This window comes from Phascolarctos cinereus, unplaced genomic scaffold (genome assembly GCF_003287225.1).
Source record: "Phascolarctos cinereus isolate Bilbo 61053 unplaced genomic scaffold, phaCin_HiC Scaffold_5;HRSCAF=322, whole genome shotgun sequence".
NCBI lineage: Eukaryota > Metazoa > Chordata > Mammalia > Diprotodontia > Phascolarctidae > Phascolarctos > Phascolarctos cinereus.
The window spans coordinates 122,131,878-122,151,695 of record NW_027555958.1 but is presented as its reverse complement, the minus strand read 5'-3'; the positions used below and the strand labels follow the sequence as shown (position 1 = coordinate 122,151,695).

Below are 19,818 nucleotides of genomic sequence, written 5' to 3'. Positions count from 1 at the left end.
TCATAAAATACAAAGGTGGGACTTTTATGTACTCTAGGTATAAGAGATAGCCTGTAGAAAGTATGGAAGCTGGATGTGGGGACAGCAAAAAGGCAAGTTTGTCTGGAATATGGTGAGTCCAAGAGCCTTGGGAATAGCAGGACCCCTCAATCCACCAGCTCTCATTGCAGCCCAACAGCCCCCAAAACCATCATGGAGGGGAGAAATCTTTGTGAAGGGGCCCACTTTCCTCTCTGACCAACCATCATCAGCAAATAAGGTCAGGACCCCTGGGAGTCACAGCATCCCTCAAACTCTCATTCCTGATTCCAGCCCAGCTTTCACCAGGCCATCACCCAGGAGAACAGCTCCTGTGAAGAAGGGTCCAGACATTCTTACCAATTGCCAACCATGTACCACGCACAGGGCAGGGAAGCCAACCTTGCTGAAACAGTGAGGCACCCTGAGGAAGAGAGGGGAGGCAAGATGTGCCAGGCAAGTCAAACCACCAATACCATCTTAACCACCATTTCCCCTCAAACCTTGATGGAGGCAACTTAGGACCTTGAATGTAAGAGCTTTAGAAATGCCAATGCTTCCAACCCAGTGCTCTCAGCCATCATCCTGGGAAGCAAACCCTGTGGAGATGCAGTCTGAAAACTGTGTCTATATGTACTACAGCCACTGAAGACTCAGAAAATAAAGTTCTTGGCACCAAAGTCCTTTGTTGGCACCGTCAAATGATCAAACATCAGAAATTGATATGTCAGTCAATAAACATTTATTAAGAACCTACTCTGTGCCAGCCACTATGCTAAATATGGGGAATACAAAGAAAGATAAAATTCAGTCCTTAATCTCTACTAGCTCACAATCTAATGGGGAAAACAACATGTAAATAACATGTTATGAGCAAGTTATATACAGGATAAATTGGAAATAATCAACAGAGGAAAGGCATTAGAATTAAGAAAGATTGGGAAAGGCTTCTTGTAAAAAGGGGGATTTTAGGAAGGACTTGAAGGAACCCAGGAGGCTGAGAGGAGGAGGGAAAGAATTCCAGGCATGGGAGACAGCCAGTGAAAATGCCCAGAACAGCAAGGACAGTGTTATGGCGGGGAGGGGAGATGGGGAGAGAGTGGGGAATGGTGTAAAATGTAAGAAGTTTAGACAGGCAGGGAAAGGGGCAGATTAAGAGTTTTGAATGCCAAACAGAGGATTTTATATTTGATCATGGAGGTGATTAAAAAATACTGGACTTTATGAGTTGGCACAGTCAGACCTGGGCTTTAGGATCACTTTGACTGAGTGGGAAATGGGTCAGAGTAGAAAGACACTTGAGGCACAGAGAAGAACAGCCAACTGATTGTTGCAATAGTCTAGACATAAGATGATGAATGATGACATCATTGTGGTGACATCAGAGAAGAAAAGGGGACATCTGTGAGAGATAAAATCTATAGCCTTTGGCAAAAGATTGGATAATAGGATGAGAGAGTTGAGGAAAAAACTTAGATTGTGAGCCTTGGTGACTGGGAGAATGATGGTACCCAGGACTGGAAGGAAGGAGGGTTTGAGAAAAAGAACAAATTCAGTTTTGGACACAGTGAGCTGAATGTTTCTATAGGACATCATCCCACTTGAGATTTCTAATAGGCAATGAAAGAGGCAAAGACTGAAGTCATCAATGAGGTTAGGGCTGGATAAGTAGATTTGAAGAGATGATAATTGAATTCATCAGTGGAAATGACATCAAAGAAGCATTACCATCTGCTTTGCCACTGCACCCGAGGGACCATGAGATTTTCCCATTTGACTTGCAGTTGAAGTCTTCCATATATGTTGCCTTCCTCATTAGAATGTGAGTTTTTTAAGAGCAGAGACTATCTCACTTTTTTATTTGTATCCACAGCACTTAGCATGGTGTTTTGGCAAGGTAAGCATCTAATAAATGCTTTTTTTTTCATTCATTCATTCATTTATTCAATAAGACTGGGAAGGTAGGTTAGAGTCAAATTGTAAAGGAATTTAGAAACCATAGATCTGGAGCTCAAAGGCTATCTAGTCCAGCTTTACAGTTGAGGAAACTGAGGCCCACTTAAATTTCCCACAGAAGTAGTAAGAATCAGAGATGGGATTTTGACCAAGATCTTCTGAATCCAAAGCCAGTGTTCATTCCACTGTATTACACTGTCAAACAATTGTTATTTTAACCTAGGGGCAATAGGGAGTTACCAAAGCTTCTTGAGGAGGAGAGTGACATGGTCACACCTGTGAGCTTTAAGAATATGATTTCGGCAGCTATGCAGAAGTTAGATTGTAGAAAGGAGAGACTCAAGACAGGTGGACAAATTAGTAAGCTATTGTAATAGTGCAAGACTGAGCTGAACTAGGCTGGTGGCCATAGAAGTGGGGAGAAGAAAATGGAGGTAAGAGAAGTCATGCTAATATGGAAATATGTTTAATATGGTTGTACATGCATAGCCTACATCAGATTGCATGCTGTCTTGGGGAGGTAAAAGGGGAGGGAAGGGGAAAATTTTGGAACTCAAAATCTTATCGAAGTAAATGTTGAAAACTAAAAACAAATAAATCTTTAAAAAATAAATAAAAGTCATAGAGGTATAACTAATGCAAATTATTACACAGATATAAAGTATTCAAAAAACAATAAAAAGACATGTATGAAGTTATGCAAAATGACCAAAAACAAAGGTAAAGAGCAAAGTATACAATAACTTAAATTACATAAATGAAGATGATTGTATGCAGCAGTAAAATTCATGGTCAGTTACAATGGAATGTTTGCACTGCCCTGTTAAAAATGAATGCACATGGTCTTCCCTTCTTGTATCCATGGACAAATAACAAAAGGATAAGGTTGCATGTGCAACCATTTACAACCACTTTTTGATATAATCTTCATTTTTTATTGGATTGTTGCTTTTTTTGTTTATTTTGTTTAATCCATGATTGGCTTTCTTTGGGAAGTATCAGTTAATTATTAGGAATTTTTTTTTTGTTTTGTTTGTTCATTTCTTTTATGCCTGAGCTCCTGCAGACAATTTTCTTGGCTATATACTCTTATGATCAAGAAGAATGACATCTTTTGCTTCAGCATATCCAGTTGGTCAATGGCACGAATCAAAAACAAACTAAAAGCTACTCTGGTTATTACAAGAAACTTGTTCAAGTATGAACTATCTGTGAAGAAAAGTTTGTTGCAGTATCCTCTTATTGGGAAATGCCTAGCAGACATTTCATCACAAGGACATCATGGAGTGGATTTCTAAGAAACTTCAGTCCTGTGAAACTTGGTAAAGCACATAGAATAGTAGCAGCATGAGGAAGTGATAACAGACTCGACCTGGAGTTAGAAAAACAAAACAAAACAGAGTTTAAATCCTACCTCTTGCATTTAGCTATGAAATCTAAGATAAATTGCTTCATCTCTCTGAACTTCAATTTTGTTAGCATAACATACACAGCCTTTCAGTCAACAAGCATTTATTAAAGGTTTATTATGTGCCAGGTACTATGTTAAGTTTGGGGGACACAAAGAAAAGCAAGAACAGTCCCTGCTCTCAAGGAGCTTCCAGTCTAACAGGAGAGGCAACATGAAAACGAATATTTGCAAAGAAGCTACAGAAAGGAGAAATTGGGGGTAGTCTCAGAAGGAACACACTAGAATTATGAGGAATATACCTATTGTGCCTACCTCACAGGATTCTGAGTAGGTTACTGAGCTTCTCAGTCCCCCTAGATAACTCTCTAAGATTAAGTTGACCAACAGTTTGTGAATTGTGTGGCTGGGGAAAGTTTTCTTTACAGGGAGCTCTTTACATTGCAATAATGTGCATAAAGTGCTTTGCAAATCTTAAAGTGCTATATTATTATTGTTGTTAGTTGTTGCTACTGTTGCTATTGTCGCTGCTGCTGCTGTGGTGGTGATGGTGGTTGTGGTTGCTGTTGAGGTGGTGGTAGTGGTTCTTCTTCTTCTTCCACTTTTCCTTCTTCTTCTTCTTCCTCTTCTCCTTCTTCTCCTTCTTCTTCTCTTCTTCTTCTTCTTCTTCTTCTTCTTCTTCTTCTTCTTCTTCTTCTTCTTCTTCTTCTTCTTCTTCTTCTTCTTCTTCTTCTTCTTCTTCTTCACCTGAACTTTCATCAATGTAAAGAGCTCCCTGTGAAGAAAACTTTCCCCAGCCACACAATTCACAAACTGTTGGTCAACTTAATCTTAGAGAGTTATCTAGGGGGACTGAGAAGCTCAGTAACCTACTCAGAATCCCACAGTCAGTGGGTTTCTAGGTAGGACTTGAATCTGTGTCTTCCTAAAACACTCTCTACCAGTTCTCTCTCTAACTACTATTCTGCCTCTTGAAAACAGTATATGTATGTCAGTTATTACTACAATTTAGTCAATCATAAAGTGTTGATATTTATTTTTAGAAGGTTAAGAAGTTAGTGATACATCCAGGGTCTTCATAGATAAACTTTTATTAAAAGTTATGGCAATTATATGAGTAACTCCAATAAAAGATGTAATTTTTAAGGGAAAAATAAAAGGGTAAATCTTCCCCATAATGCTATAAGCTTCCTGAGAGCATTTACTTCTTTTGGCCTTTCTTCGTGTTCCCAGCACTTGACATGGTTCCTGGCACATAGTAAGTGCTTAATAAATTCTTGTTTACTGACTGATGGAGTTGGGATATGTATACATATGTGTGTATGACCAATAGAAATCCAGTGGGCCACTTGAATTAGAAGGAAAAATTGTCAGCATTTTATTGCATTGTACCTGGAAAGAACCAAGACCGCTGTTCTTTCCTGTTACATGTTCCACATATTGCAGTAACTTCTCCAAAGGGAATACAGATAAAAATCTGCTTTACTGAAAGCCATTATAACTAAATTTTCCTGTAAAACAAAACCATGTGCAGTTCTTCCTCCTGATGAGCTACATTCCACACTGCTTCTGGAGCAGCAAGACTCTTACTCCTGTGAATTAAAAGGGTGGGAGGAAAATTCTTCCAGTTTATTCTTTCAGCTGTATTTGTTGATACAATTTAACAGATCAAAAGTTTTAAAGTGGCATTAATTTAGGTGGGCCTTTTGATGAATGGGACATGCCATTTTCCTATCAGACTTGTTATGAAGGAAGGAAGGAAAAAAAGAAAGAAAGGAAGGAAGAAAGAAAGGAAGGAAGGAAGGAAGGGAGGGAGGGAGGAAGGAAGGAAGGGAGGAAGGAAGGAAGGAAAGAAGGAAGGAAGGAAGGAAGGAAGGAAGGAAGGAGGAAGGAAGGAAGGAAGGAAGGAAGGAAGGAAGGAAGGAAGGAAGGAAGGAAGGAAAATAAAACTGTTAAGAAATGTTAGGTATTCCCTTAAAGAAAAACCAACATCGAGAAAGTTACTCTCATTGTCTGTTCAGCAGAAATGTTGTAGAGTCTAATGTCCCACCGCTTATTCTGCTTTATTGTACTTGTTTTATCGCTCCCTGTATCCAAACTATACTTAAGAGTTTTCTAATTCAACTTGTAATTGAAGTCAAACTCCCACAAGAAAAATGGGCATGTTTTTAAATTTTATTTTCTTTTTTTTTTTTGAATCTTCCTCTCTGCTTTGCAATTTAAACTATGATTTTTCCTTCACAGAGATGATCAGAATTAAAATGAGCATGGGGTAAACAGAACTTTGTCCCAGGTGCTGACCTAGAATCAGCACACTTCCATGCTTCCTTCTCAAGATAACCTCCCCATCCCCATGTCTTGCCTTGTGGTCCTGCAGACTACCCTGAAAGAATTTATAAGGGAAAAGTCAAACCCCCTCAACAGTAAGGCAGGCACTGCAGCCTATTGAAACACAAACAACAACAATTAAAAACACTATTTTCTATGCCACTATCCTTCAGGATTGTCCTCTTCTACACTAACGCTATCATTTTCTTCCCAAATTCTCTTGTGTATCACAACTAGTGCCTTCCCTTTATTAATTTCCTACTTATCCTTACTATAGTTTGTACATGGTTGTTCACCTATTGACTTCCTCATTAGACTGTAAGTTCCTCAAGAGCAGGGACTGGTTCTTTTAGGGGGGAGAAGGGGAGGCTTTCTTTGCATTCCTAGAGCTTAGCACAGTGTCTCACACATAGTAAGTGTTTTATTTACTGACTGACTACTAGCACTCTTCTCTTTGGGCCCATATACTGCCTCCCAACTATTTTTACCCCTTGTATAGTTTCCCTGAGTTATGGCTTAAGGGCTAGCATATGCCAACTTAGAGGTGAGCACACCTTGCTGCTATGCTGAACCACATTCACTTCCTCTGAGCAGAACAGGAGAATCAGTAGTGATGCCATGCATTCAGGGTGGTCCATCATCTATGTAAGCTTACAAGGGCCATTAATTTACTTTAGAGGAGAGGCCAAAAAGCATTCATTAAGAGCTATATGCCAAGTACTTTGCTAAAGAACTGGGACTACAAATAGGAAAAAAACAAACAAGATGGTCCTTTCACTCAAAAGGTTGATATTTTTTGAAAAGACCACAGGGCAGTTGGAAAGGCCTGGCAGTCCTCAAGAAATGGTGGCAAAGTAAATGGCAAAGGGTATGAGCCTCCCTATCCTTCCAAGTTGTTCACTTTTTGCTTCCCCATCTCTTTTATGCACAGCTTAAGGATAAATACATATAAACCAATAAATGCCATTGACAATTTTTTTACTTTATCCCACCTATAATATCTCAAGTCCCCTGCGTACTAAAGTGATGAGCACAATCTACAGACAGCAGCTGGTAATATAAGAGCCCAAGGTAAGAGCACAGCCATACAACTGAGGATGCTGCTATTCTTCTTTTCCTCTCCTCTTCTGAGCATGAACCCCTCAGAAGTAGTAAAGGACCCTTGAAGGATCAATATGGAGCCTTTGGATTCTCCAGATTAACTTCTTATTGCCAATCATCCTTCAGTTCATGGAACTAAAGGCAGCCCTTGCCTTCTTTTTAGTAAAACCAGCCCTTGCTCTGTAGTGACCTAGATGAGTTTAACAGAGGATAAGAATGTGACCACAGCAAGTCATTTCATTTCTGACGCTACTTGCACAGCCTATTGTGAAGGACTGGTGTAAGGATTAATAGAAGGATAATAGCTTCAAAGCCCATTGGCTCTATCTCCTCTTCCCAATGACATATCTCATTCTGCGATATAAAATGATTAGTGGGCCAGCAAGAGGTGTCACATAAATAACTATGAAAGCTGAGAAGGGGAAAATATAAGAGTGTGATGCATGAAGCACTTAGCCCAGAACTGTTATTTTTAATGGCATAAAATTCAAATAATATGTCTACATTTCCAAAGACTATGATAAGTTTCCCTTTAAGAGTAACAGTTGATGTCTTGTGTTTATTCTATGTCTGTCTAGTTAAAATGAAAGCCTGGTAGGTAGAAATTGTACAATTGTTTTACAAGTCATTGCAGTTTTATACATAGCACAAGTTGGATAACTATGATAAGAAAGTTAATGAAAAGAATACTAGTTTTGGAGTCAGAAGACATGAGTTCTAATTCTAGCTCTTCCCCTTACTACCTCTTTGACCTCAGGCAACTTACTTATGCTCTCTGGATCAGTTTCTCCACATGTAAAATAAAGGGGTTGGATTAGATAACCTCTAAGATCTTTTCCATCTCTAAATCTGTGATGCTATGAGGACTACTTGTGAGGAGTTCAGTTATTCTCCCACATATAAATAATTATGGAAATTAAAAATGGATAATCTGAATTAGAGTCTTAGGACTGGAAATGACCTTAAAGTTCATATGGGCCCACATTCTCAGATGAGGAAAGTGAGGTCCACCACAGTTAAGTAAGTTGCCCAAGGTTACAACTAGTGATCAAACTCAGATTAAAACCAAGGTCTGCTGCTTTTTGCAACCGCCTGTCTTTTCTAATTTTGCATTCCTTCAAAGTCCATCTCTTACTGCCTTATTTCATCATTACTGAAAAACAATGACAAAGCCAAATGGGAACTTACAGCCATGAAAGACATGGTAGAGGGGACAGCTAGATGGTGCAGTGGATAGAGCACCAGCCCTGGAGTCAGGAGTACCTGAGTTCAAATCTGGCCTCAGACACAGAACACTTACTAGCTGTGTGACCTTGGGCAAGTCACTTAATCCCATTGCCTAGCCAAAAAAAAAAAAAAGACACAGTAGAGTCTAAAGGAACCCAGATCTCCCACAAACACCCATAGCAAAAGTCTAAAAGTGAACCAGAAAAAATGACACAGAAAACCAAAGATAAATGTCTATAAACTTCTCCATTCAGCCTAGGCTTGCACAAAGACTGCCAGAAACCTGCAGAGGCTATGAGCTGAAATAATCTAGTATTGCTGGAAGGCAGTCAACAAGCATTTATGAAATACCTACTATGTGCTGAGTATTGTTCTAAGCATTGGGCATGCAAAGAATGGCAAAAAATAGTCCTTGCCCTAAAGAAGTTTATGATCTAGTGAGAAGAACACCATGGAAATAACTATGTACAAATAAGACATATACAGGATAAGTAAGGGGCAGGGGTAGTCTCAGAAGGAAGACATTAAGATTGAGAAAATCTGGGAAAGCCTTCTTTAGTTCTTTAGTTCAAACTTAAACTTGGGGAAGCCAGGAGGCAAAGGTGAAAAGGGAGAGAATTCTTAGCTTCAAAGACAACGAAAGAAAATGCCTCAGAGTTGGAAGGTGGTATGTCTAGTGCAAGGAATAATAAGATGATGAAGAAGGGAATTCTAGGCATGAGGGACAGCCAAAGAAAATGCTCAGTCAGGAAACAGACTGTCTTGTGCCAGAAACAGCAAGGAGATCAGTGTCGATGAAGTATAATAGTCCGAAGCCATAGCAGTAAACAAAGCCAGTGGTACCCAGAAAGCCCATGCCCAAGTCACTGGAGGACACAAGCCCAGAGCAACGCCCAGGTATCCCAGACCTCAAGCAGTCCAAGGCTGGACCAATGTCCAATACAATATCCTAGCAGCTTGTGTACAAACCACAGGAGACAAACCTAGACTAATGGCATCAGAGTATCATAAATACTAGAAGAGTACCTTGAAGAAATGAAGCAAGAACTACAAAGGTAATGTTAAATGAAAAGAAAGTTATGGAGGAAAGAAAGAGAAGGAAAACTCATAGCTTAGAATATAAGGTGCTAAATGTTACCCAAGAAATGGACATCCTATAAAATAGAATGGATTAAAAAAGAAAGCAATTATTCCATAACAGAACAAGAAATAATAAAGTCAAAATATTGAAAAATCAAAAATATGTTTATGACTCCCCCCAAAAAAATACCCTGAATATCATATTTCAAGAAATCATCAATGAAATTTGTCCAAACCTATTAGAACCAAAGGGCAAAGTGTAAAGAGAAAGAATACACTAGTGACTTCCTGAAAGAACCACTAAAAATGGAAACTCTCAAGAAATGTCATAGCCAAAATCCAGAGCATATAGATCCAATTTAAAAACTAGAAACAGAGAGAAATTAAGAGTCCAATACAAAGAAACCACAGCCAAGATCACACAAAACTGTGCAGCCAGCACTCTAAAGGAGAAGAGATCCTAGAATGCAACACCCCCAAAGTCAAAGGATTACAACCAAGAATAACTTCCTTTTCAAATATGAGTATAATCTCACAATGGAGATAAGGGGAGTGTACTTTTAATAAAATAGAAGAGTTTCAAGGATGAGAAGAAACTTTGAAATCTAAAGATGAGTCCAAAGAAACTTTTGAATATTTGGAAGGGTTAAAACAGTAACATTCTAATAATGAAAGAAGAAATGAGTGCTCCTTCAGAACCCAATTGTCTTTAAGCACCATAGGGGATAAATAATGGTAATGAAAGGAGAGAGAGAGGAAGAAGAAGAAGAAGAAGAAGAAGAAGAAGAAGAAGAAGAAGAAGAAGAAGAAGAAGAAGAAGAAGAAGAAGAAGAAGAAGAAGAAGAAGAAGAAGAAAGAGGAGGAGGAGGAAGATGAGGAGGAGAAAGGAAGGCAGGAAGGAAGGAAGGAAGGAAGGAAGGAAGGAAGGAAGGAAGGAAGGAAGGAAGGAAGGAAGGAAGAAAAGAAGGAAGGAAGGAAGGAAGGAAGGAAGGAAGGAAGGAAGGAAGGAAGGAAGGAAGGAAGGGAGGGAAGGAGGAAGGAAGGAGAAAGAAAAAGAAAGAAAGAAAGAAAAAGAAAGAAGAAAGAAAGAAAGAAAGAAAGAAAGAAAGAAAGAAAGAAAGAAAGAAAGAAAGAAAGAAAGAAAGAAAGAAAGAAAGAAAGAAAGGAAAGAGTTATAACTATAAGGTAAAGGGAAGCAAAGAAACTAAGTGGAAACATTGCTTCAATTATAGACTACTAATGTTAAGTTATAGATCACTACCTTTGTCTTCAGTGTTAGTAAATAAGGAAAAAGTAAAAAAGGCTAGAATGGAAAAAATACTCAATAATCATAACTATGAATGTAAATGGGATGAGTTTGCTCACAAAATCAAAGAGGATAGCAGAATGGATTAGGAAGCAGAATTCAACAATATCTTGTTTACAAGAATCTATTATTCTTCACACAAACTCAAGCAATCATGATCTCAGACAAGGTAACAGTTAATATATAAATTATTTTTAAAAATAAATAGAAAAAAAACACATTGTGCTTAAAAGCACCATAGATAATGAATCAATGTTAGTACTTAAATACATATACACTGAACAGTATATTGTATCTAAATATTTAAAGAAAAACATAATAGAACTAAAGGGAAAAATAAACATTAAAACTATAACAGCAAGGGAAACTCAATGAACCCCTTCCAGACAGTTTCTGAAAATCTAACAAAAGACAGACAAGAAAGAATTGGTGACTTTACTAGACTTTTAGTACTGTTAAATACTATAGGATTCTGGTAGTTTCTGAACAGGAACAAAAAAAGGAATTTATGTGTTTCTCAATATTGTATGCTACTTTTTAAAATGTTCCTATATTAGGACATAAAAACCTCACAAACAAATGCATAAAAGCAGAAATATTAAGTGCCTCCTTATTGGCTACAATGCAACAAAAATTTTAGTCTTAGCCACCACATCTAGGAACAAGCAGGGCTAATCTCCTTCATCCAAGAGTGCTTGAGAAAGCAGTCTGACCCAAACATAAGGTCTTAAAACAGAAACTGATGCTGGAGAGATTTGTAAATATCCTTCAAAAAAAGACCTTTAAAGGAAGTGTCAAAAATAAATTAGAGACTGAATACTTTAATCAAAAGGAATTGATAGGTCATAGAAACAATGGAAATTTTATTAAAGAAAATGTCAACAATGAGAAATTACAGTCAAACTTGACAGATGTAGCTAAAGCAGGCCTCAGGGTAAAATCTATAACTCTAAATACATTCATCAACATATAAAGGAAAGTACAACTAAAAGTACAACTAAACAACTAGAAAGGCAACAGATTAAAAAAAAAACTCCAACTAAACACCAAATTGGAAATTCTGAAAATAAAAAAAAAAGTATTTAGAAAACTCAATGAAAAAACATACACACAAAAAAACCCATAGATAATGAATGGATAAATTAAACCAAAAGCTGTTTTTATTTAAAAAAAAACTAATAAACAACATGAATAGTTAGCTTGCGTGGTTTTAAAAAGAGAAAGAGAAAAAAACAAATTGTTGGTACCAAAAATGAAAAAAAGAGAACACAAAAGTAAATCATTTATCCTTATCCTGAGGCAATCTTGGTTCTGGCTGCTCATTCTTCCAAACACCAACTTGTCTTTGCCATTAAAGAAATCTCTTTTGAATGGCAAGAGAAGCCAAGAGAGAAGACAAGAATTCAGGAAAAAGAGACAGAGTCAGAGGCAAGGTATGAATCAGTCTCTTTACTTCTTAATCTATGTCATCAGATTCAAGTCCTTATGCTCATAATGTCCAACTTTACACAATGAAGCAAGAAGTTCCAGACTAACTGCTTCAATCTACAGATGTACACGCCTGCTAGTCACATAAAATACGTTCAGGTCTGGGCTCAGAACATCGGTGCATTTATTCAAAAAGATACATGAGGAAAAGAAAGTTGGAAGGCCCTATTGTCCTGCTAAATGTCAGTGCACTTATTTAAAACCTGCACTACTTTGGAGTCAGTGCTTTCTTTCAAACGAGATATAAAATTGAACCTGGACCACTGTAGCTATTTTTTAAGCCTATTTCATCTTTTGCAAAGATTATGGTTTTAACCCTGCTGTCATGACTAAATCTGAGTACCTAGGATCTGTCTCCTTAAAAATCTCCTCCTTGCAACATAGGCATACTTGAACTATATATTTTTTAACTTTCTTTGTGACCTTGGTGCACTGAGCTTCTTGCAAAGTGTTGTCACTATTCCCTGACTAAATGGATCTTCTCATCCCAAATTGCCAAAATTGGCTGACTCCACTATAGCATTGCCAACTCTATAATTCACTTTGCACTGTGTAAACCTAGTCTCAATATGTGCTTTCCCTTTTCATGGGAATTAAGTAGCTACAGAGTTTCTCTCCAGAGGCTTCTGCATTTCAATAAGTGAACTAATATATACCTAATAGACAGATCATAATAGTATACTACATATATATACACATATATGCACATATGTATATATAAACATATTCACATATATGGGTATATGTATGTATTTATTATACATCTTTTTTTGACATATACATCATTCTGGGTGTTCTGAATGGTGTGCAAATTCAAGTCATAAATGTCATCTCTATAATGTTTCAAAACTGAAGAATCCCTCTATGCATGTTTGAAACGTGTTTTTGAAGCACATACAGTCCAGCTTCCCTCATAGGATGGCTTTTCTTTATAGGGAGTATGGCCCAGTGTTGAAGAACACTGAATCTGTTGATGCTGAGAACTTCAACGTGTAGATGAGCAAAGAACAGTCCAAACTGCTTTATTAATACCAACACTAGAAGCATAGCCACCACCACCAACACCCCTCTCCCCCCCCCAAAAAAAAAAAGCAAATGTGATCTTGGGCTGCATTGGGAGGCATGACATCCAGGATTAGGAAGGGGAAAGTCCCGCTGTACTTTGACCTGGTCAGACCCTACCTGGTTCCTTTCTGCACATTTTAAGAAAAATCCTGATAAATTGGAGATTCTAGAGGAGCACAGCCAGGATAGTAAGGACGTTGTCATATAAGGACTGATTAGAGAAACTGGAAATATTCAGCCTGAAGAAGAAAAGATGGGGGAAGATGACATTCATCTTCAAGCCTGTCAAGGCAGAAGAAAGATTTGAACTAGGAGTAACAGCTGTAATCTTCAGATGTGAAGAAATGTTTCCCAAATATTCAAGCTGTCCAAAAGTAGAATGCACTGCCATAGCAGGCAGTGGGCTCCCCCTCAATAGAGACCTCCAAGCAAAGGTTGGATGGACATTTGTCAGGTATATATGATGTAGAGGGATATGGTTCTGGAAGTCTCTTCCAGCTCAGACAGTCTGTGACACTTTAATTTGGTAGCAATACCCTAAATAAAATGAGGTGGCTAGGTAGTACAGTGGATAGAGTGTTGGACCTGGACTGAGGAAGACCTAAGCTCAAATCCAGCCTCAGTACTTAACTAGCTTTGCTGCCTTGGACAAGTCACTTAACCCTGTTTGTCATCTGTAAAATGAGCTGGAGAAGGAAGTGGAAAACCACTCCAGAATTTTTGCCAAGAAAACTCCAAAAAGGAGTCATGAAGAGTTGGACATGACTGAAAAACAACCAAACAGCAACCTTATCTGTAAAATGGAAATAATAATAGCACTTACCCTCCCCCCAAAACCGTTGGGAGGATCAAATGAAATAACCATTATAAAGCACTTAGCACAGTATCTGGCACACAGTAGTTAGCTATTATTTGTTTTTATTATGAGCAAATAATAATATTTCCTTCAAGGAAAAAAAAAGTACTAAGTAACTCATCCAAACTAGATGATGGCAAAGTAAAGTTTCTTCAAAGAATTCTATTTGAGAACCCTCCTCCCATTTTTGACAGCGTTTTAAATGTTTGCTCCACATTTAATGTTTACAGACAGTTAAGCGGCCTAGTAGATAGAGTACCAGGTCTGGAGTCAGGAAGACTCATCTTCATGAGTTCAAATCTGGCCTCAGACACTTACTTAGTTGTGTGACCCTGGGCAAGTCACTTAATCCTGTTTGCCTCAGTTTCCTCTTCTGTAAAATGAGCTAGAGAAAGAAGTGAAAAACCCCTCCAGTATCGTTGGGGGGATCACGCAGAATCAGACAAGACTAAAAAACAACTGAACAACAAATAACATTTACCCCAATTGTATCAGAAAACTATTACTTACTCAAAGAATAGTTAATCAAATGAGGTGACATATATACAGCTCAAGGCTTTGCAAACCTTAAATCACTATAGAAATGTTAGATATTATTATCATTATTATTATTACTATGGAAATCAAATAGTTGCTGATACAACTAACACGGGGGGAGGGGGAAGAACAGGACCTAAATGTTGAAACCCGATCATTGTTGCTGAGTCAGGAGGGAGACTAAGGACCCTACCAGACCCCACCAGACCCCACAAGGATGTGAAGGTAACATAAAGGAGGAGAGAAAGGAAGAAAGCCACAATAGTTTCTACAAAAAAGAATTACACTTTGGAGAGACAAATTGAACCAGACAATGTGTTCCCTAATTCTTCAAACATTCTCCTTTTTTATCTAGTACAGGTTTTCCAGCTCCATAACTCTACTCTGGAAACTATTCTTTCTATAATTGTAGCTTTCTGCAGACACCCTAGGACCAAGGCTGCCAGGCATTTCAGTTTATGCCTGCTCTTCTCCCAACTTGGACCTTGTTGCTCAATATTGTCCTCAAATGGGGGCGGAGGGGAATGTTGGGGAACACACTGATACCTAATCACCCTTAGGTTTGGCCCTGCCTCAAGCAGGATAGGATACCATGAATTCTAAAAAGAAGAGAACACTGCATTTGAACTGCATATTACACATTTTGTGGGAATGCAAGAATTATAGATCTGACTTTTTCATGACAATTGCATTTTGAACAATAAGACTGTCCATTGATGTGCTTTTAGAAATAAAACCACTTTGGTATTTTTTTTAAGCTCTCTCTCTGTTTTGGCTGACAAATTCCTGACAGTACTGACAAAAGACTTCAGAACCTCTCTCTCTTTTAAGCTATTCCCATTCAAATTATTCAAAGGTGATACAGTCACCATAATTGATGTTACATAGTGGCTTTTATCTTGGTCCTTTGCACACTTAGATTTTTCCCTGTTCTAGTCTCCCAGTGGTTTGCCCTAGATAAGCTCTTAGTTTCATGCCTGTCAGCACTAAGCTAGAGCTAATTATTCACCTTTGGGGGCTATCAAAAGTGATTTATTTTCAGGATAAGCTAATAATGTCTAAAACAACATTGCTAGGCTCTGTCACCTGACAAAATCCTCTGGAGGGAGAAAAGAAGGGTATTGATTCAATTTACCTTGAGCACTTAATGTGACTGTCAGATAAATTGCACAGCCAACAGTTCAGAAATCTAATTTGGTAATCATAAGAAACTCCCTCTCACTCCTGCTGCCTCCTTCACATTCTGTAATAAGTTCACCAAAGGGCAATTAAAATATTGGCATTTGGCTCTTATTTCTAGTATATTTATTATTGTGTCCCTCTCAATCCCTTCTCCTAAATCCCCACTTTGCTAGAAAACATTATTTTTTATTTACAATAATATATATTATTGTTATAAAGCTTATAATAAAAAGCTTTAATAACTTAAAACTTCACTAAGATTTTTTGGAACACCTTGTATTGTACATACGGTAACATCTTCTGTAGTTAATGTTCTACAGAGAAGCAATTCAGGGTACAAAAACAAGTCCAGTTTATCACATTACAGGAATTAAATGTCACTCTTTGTTTCATTAAGGGAAAACAATTAGGAGAAAGTGACGCAGATACGCCCCTTTTCCTTTCCCCCCTCCTCCCTCCCCAGGGAACTAATCTGTGATGTAAAATAAAATTCATAGTAGATGTGTGACTGAATTTCAACCATTCTGTGCTAGCCTGGTTTCAGGCTGTTGAATGACCTGGTATTTAAGTAAGAGTATCTTGTATTTATTTTGTATTAGGGCAGCTTAGTGGCACATTGGCTAGAGCTCTGGGCTTAGAGTCAGGAAGAACTGAGTTTAAATTTTTCTTCAGAGATGTACCAGATATATGACCGTTGGCAACTCACTACCCTCTCAGCCTCAGTTTGCCTATCTGTAAAATGGAGATAATAGCACTTTCCTCACAAGATGGGGGGGAGATCAAATGAGACAGCATACATAAAGCATCTTGCAAAATATTAAAGCACCATGCATTTACTGTTGCTGTTCAGTTTTGTCTGACTCTTGGTGACTCCATGGACTCTAATATGCCAATGCTGCCCACGGGATTTTCTTGGCCAAGATATTAGAGTGGTTTGCCATTTTTTTCTCTAGTGCATTAAGACAAATACAGGTTAAGTGACTTTTCCAGGGTCACACAGCTAGTAGCTGTCTGATTTGAATTCATGAATTCATGAAAATGAGTCTTCTTACTAGTGACTAGTCACTTACTAGTGACCCTGGACAAATTGCTTAATACGTTTGCCTCAGTTTCCTCATCTGTAAAATGAGCTGGAGAAGGAAAAGACAAACAACTCCAATATCTTTGCCAAGAAAATCCCAAATGGGGTCATGAAGAGTCAGATACAACTGAACAACTTAACTCCAGACAGATTGATAACTTTATTTGACTACTAGGTCTGTGGTTTGTATCCTTTTTTGTGTCATGGATCCCTTTGGCTGTCTGATGAAATCTATAGACCTTTTTTCAAATAATGCTTTTAAATGCATAAAACAAAATATGTATTATTACAAAGGAATCAATTATCTTAATTAATTATCTTAAAATAAAGATATTACTCTTTCCCATCCAAGTTCAAGTCCCCTGAAATCTATTCACAGCCCACTGGGGGAGGTCCCTGTACCCTAAGTTAAGAATCCCTTCGATATGAACGACCACATTGTTATCTTAAAGTGCTACAACACAATTCTTCACCCAATCAATTAACAAATATTTATTAAGTTCTTTTACTGTTTATCTAAAAACTACATTTTTCAATAATTATGAGTTTTAAGCCAACCCAGATTCTGTTAGGAGCTGCATCATTGAGTGAGAAAGGTGACTAAATGCAGGTTCATGTCACTTCCAAGCACAGTCTCTTGAAGTGTCTATGCTCCAAACCTTAAACGTCTAAAAAAAGATATAAATATGCATATTGAGATATGAACATGCCCCTTCTTGTTCTACATTTAACCTTAAACATAACTGTGATTTTTGACTAACCATGAAAAACTTAATTCCCAAAGGATAAAGCCTGAAAAGATGAAAAACAATTACCTAAGAATACTGTATTCATACAGATGCTAAAGGGGAAAAAAAGCTGAGTTTAGACTGACCTATTAGATGTCTCATTCCTTAAAATGTAGCAAAATACCAGCAATTTAACACAAGGTCACCTAAAATTCATCCTTACATATTATAATGTCAAGAAAGTCATCGCTCTCATTTTTAATTTCTCTCAAATCACCTACTCTTCAACATCCTCCCAGTCTTACACTTCTAAATACTTATTTTTTTTAACATAATTCTCCTGTACAGTATGATTTATGCAGTGAATAGGAGTTGGGATCTCTAAGGAAATGGATGTCAAAGAAGGCACATTTTTATTGTTTAGTTCCTATCAGTAAACCCAAACTAAAATGAGAGAGAGCTGGGTAGCCCTCCAAAAATACTTAGATTTATCAATTGTTTCGCATCTTAAGAAAATGAAACTAGAAATGTGTCTTGTTACGGGTCAGTGTGGTCTTGATACAGGACTGTAATCCTTTAGCATGAACATTATACGTGTCTGACTTTTTAAAAGATACTTCGACATCTTACTGTTCTTCCCTCATTTAACACAACCTACCTGCTCATCAGTATAGAGCGGTCTTTTACTTTTGTATACTTCGTAGAACAAAGGATTAGCGCAAAGCCAGGCTAGAGAGAAGCCAAAGAAACGTGTGAGATAGCAATCATCGAGCCTATTAAACCGGTCCCCAAACTCCTCGACCGCGCACTCAGGATTCACGATCCTTCCTGATGTTTTGGCTGAGTAAGAGGCAAGTTGGTGATGCAGGAGATGAGGGTAAACGACACTGGAAGGAAAATATTGGTTTTACATCGCTAGGTATCTGTTACATGTGAATTTCCTCTCGGCGCCAGCAGGTATTTTGAGCAGGCATCTAGTAAGATCCCTCGAGGGAAAGGGTGGGTGGGGGTGGAAGAGGAGTTGGGAGTATGGGGATCAAAGCTTTAAGGACGCCCTTCCGAGCAAATGATGAAGACTAGCGTTGATTAGCCAAGGGTTTTGCCAGGGGAACGTCAGTCAGACCTTGAGTGTCTCTAAAGAGCTCGAGGCAGCGGCGATTTTAATTCCTCTAGTCCCTGTTAAACTCCAACTTGGTGCCGAGTACGATGTACCGTGCGAGAAACTGGCAATACTGATCAAAACGATGCAGTCCTTTGCTCTCCAAGTGCACAAACCAAGGGCCGGAGTAGGGGCTTTCTATGCTAGCTTTGGGGTCAAGCTAGGCCTTGCAGACTGGTCAGTGAAAAAGAGGGAGGGTCATTGCCCTGGCGGTGGTGGGGAAATGGAAAAGAGGAGGATTTCCCCGGCAGTGCTGCACTCTCTCGCCTGGGGGCCCCGCAGCTTGTCCTGCCTGGCAGAGGAAAGGAAGTATCGGAGCGAACATATACTGTGTCACGAGTGCCCCTCCAATCCCCTCGCCCGGACTCGAGGTTTGATCTAGTTCAGCCGCGCTGCTGCGGACCGCAGGGAGCCCACCTTGCTTCCTGGGAGGGTGTGGGGCCCGCGGTGCTGTCTTCCCCGGAGGTCTCGGTGGGCGATCATTGAAAACCGAGCTACCCGTTGAAACTCTCCGGAGGAGTGACTGATTTATTTGGGTTAGACACTCCAAAGGCCTAAAGACAGCTATTTATCCAATGAGGGCCTTGACAAATTAACCAGGAGATCCGGACTGTGCACAAGAGAGGACAGACCCTTTCAACCCGAGCAGGGCCAACTCTGGCTTAGCCGGACTGGACAAGACTGGACACCAGAACCTGGTCCCTGAGGAAACTAGCCCAGCCTTGGGGAAGGCGGTTGAAATCTGGGACTTCGGCCTGGAACAGTTAACTCACCAATGAAACCCTCCCTAAGGCAATCCGATTCAATTCAGGAAGCATTCATGAAGTACCTATTATGTACCATATAATATGCCTATTTTGTATTTATGTATGCAGGAGTGGGGGGGAGAGAAAGGGGGTAGGCGAGAGAGAGAGAGAGAGAGAGAGAGAGAGAGAGAGAGAGAGAGAGAGAGAGAGAATGAGGATGAGAATGAAATAATGTCTGCCCTCAAGGAATTTAAATTCTCCTGGGGGTCCTGCTCAGCCCTGCCAAGTAGTTTTCTAGTAGCTTCAAAACTAGGAGCAGAGTAAGGGAACGACTGGGTGAAAGTGGGTGGTGGTCAATTCTGCCTCCTCCAGAGCCCGAAAGGGTAGATTTCCTTCTGTTTTCTGACTTCTCCTCCCCCTAACCAAGAAAGCCTTCAAGTAGTCAAAGACCCCTTCAGTTGTCCTACCGATGACCCATCCCAGAGATCAGAGAGGAGGTTCCTCCTGGGTGTAAGTTTTTGGTCTGGTGTTGCTGTCTAGGTCATATATCTC

The 19,818-nt window shown here is 38.9% G+C and overlaps 2 long non-coding RNA genes across 2 annotated transcripts in view; both read right to left on the bottom strand.

Annotated features, from left to right (window-relative positions):
* LOC144457548 (uncharacterized) overlaps positions 1 to 19,818 on the bottom strand; it is a 257,270-nt gene that overhangs the window by 212,154 nt on the left and 25,298 nt on the right. The window lies entirely within an intron of this gene.
* On the bottom strand, positions 744 to 19,283 carry LOC144457547 (uncharacterized). Its single transcript, XR_013486937.1, has 2 exons — positions 18,020 to 19,283; positions 744 to 3,346 (listed from the first exon to the last, which is right to left on the bottom strand). It is a non-coding gene; the product is annotated as an uncharacterized LOC144457547 (long non-coding RNA).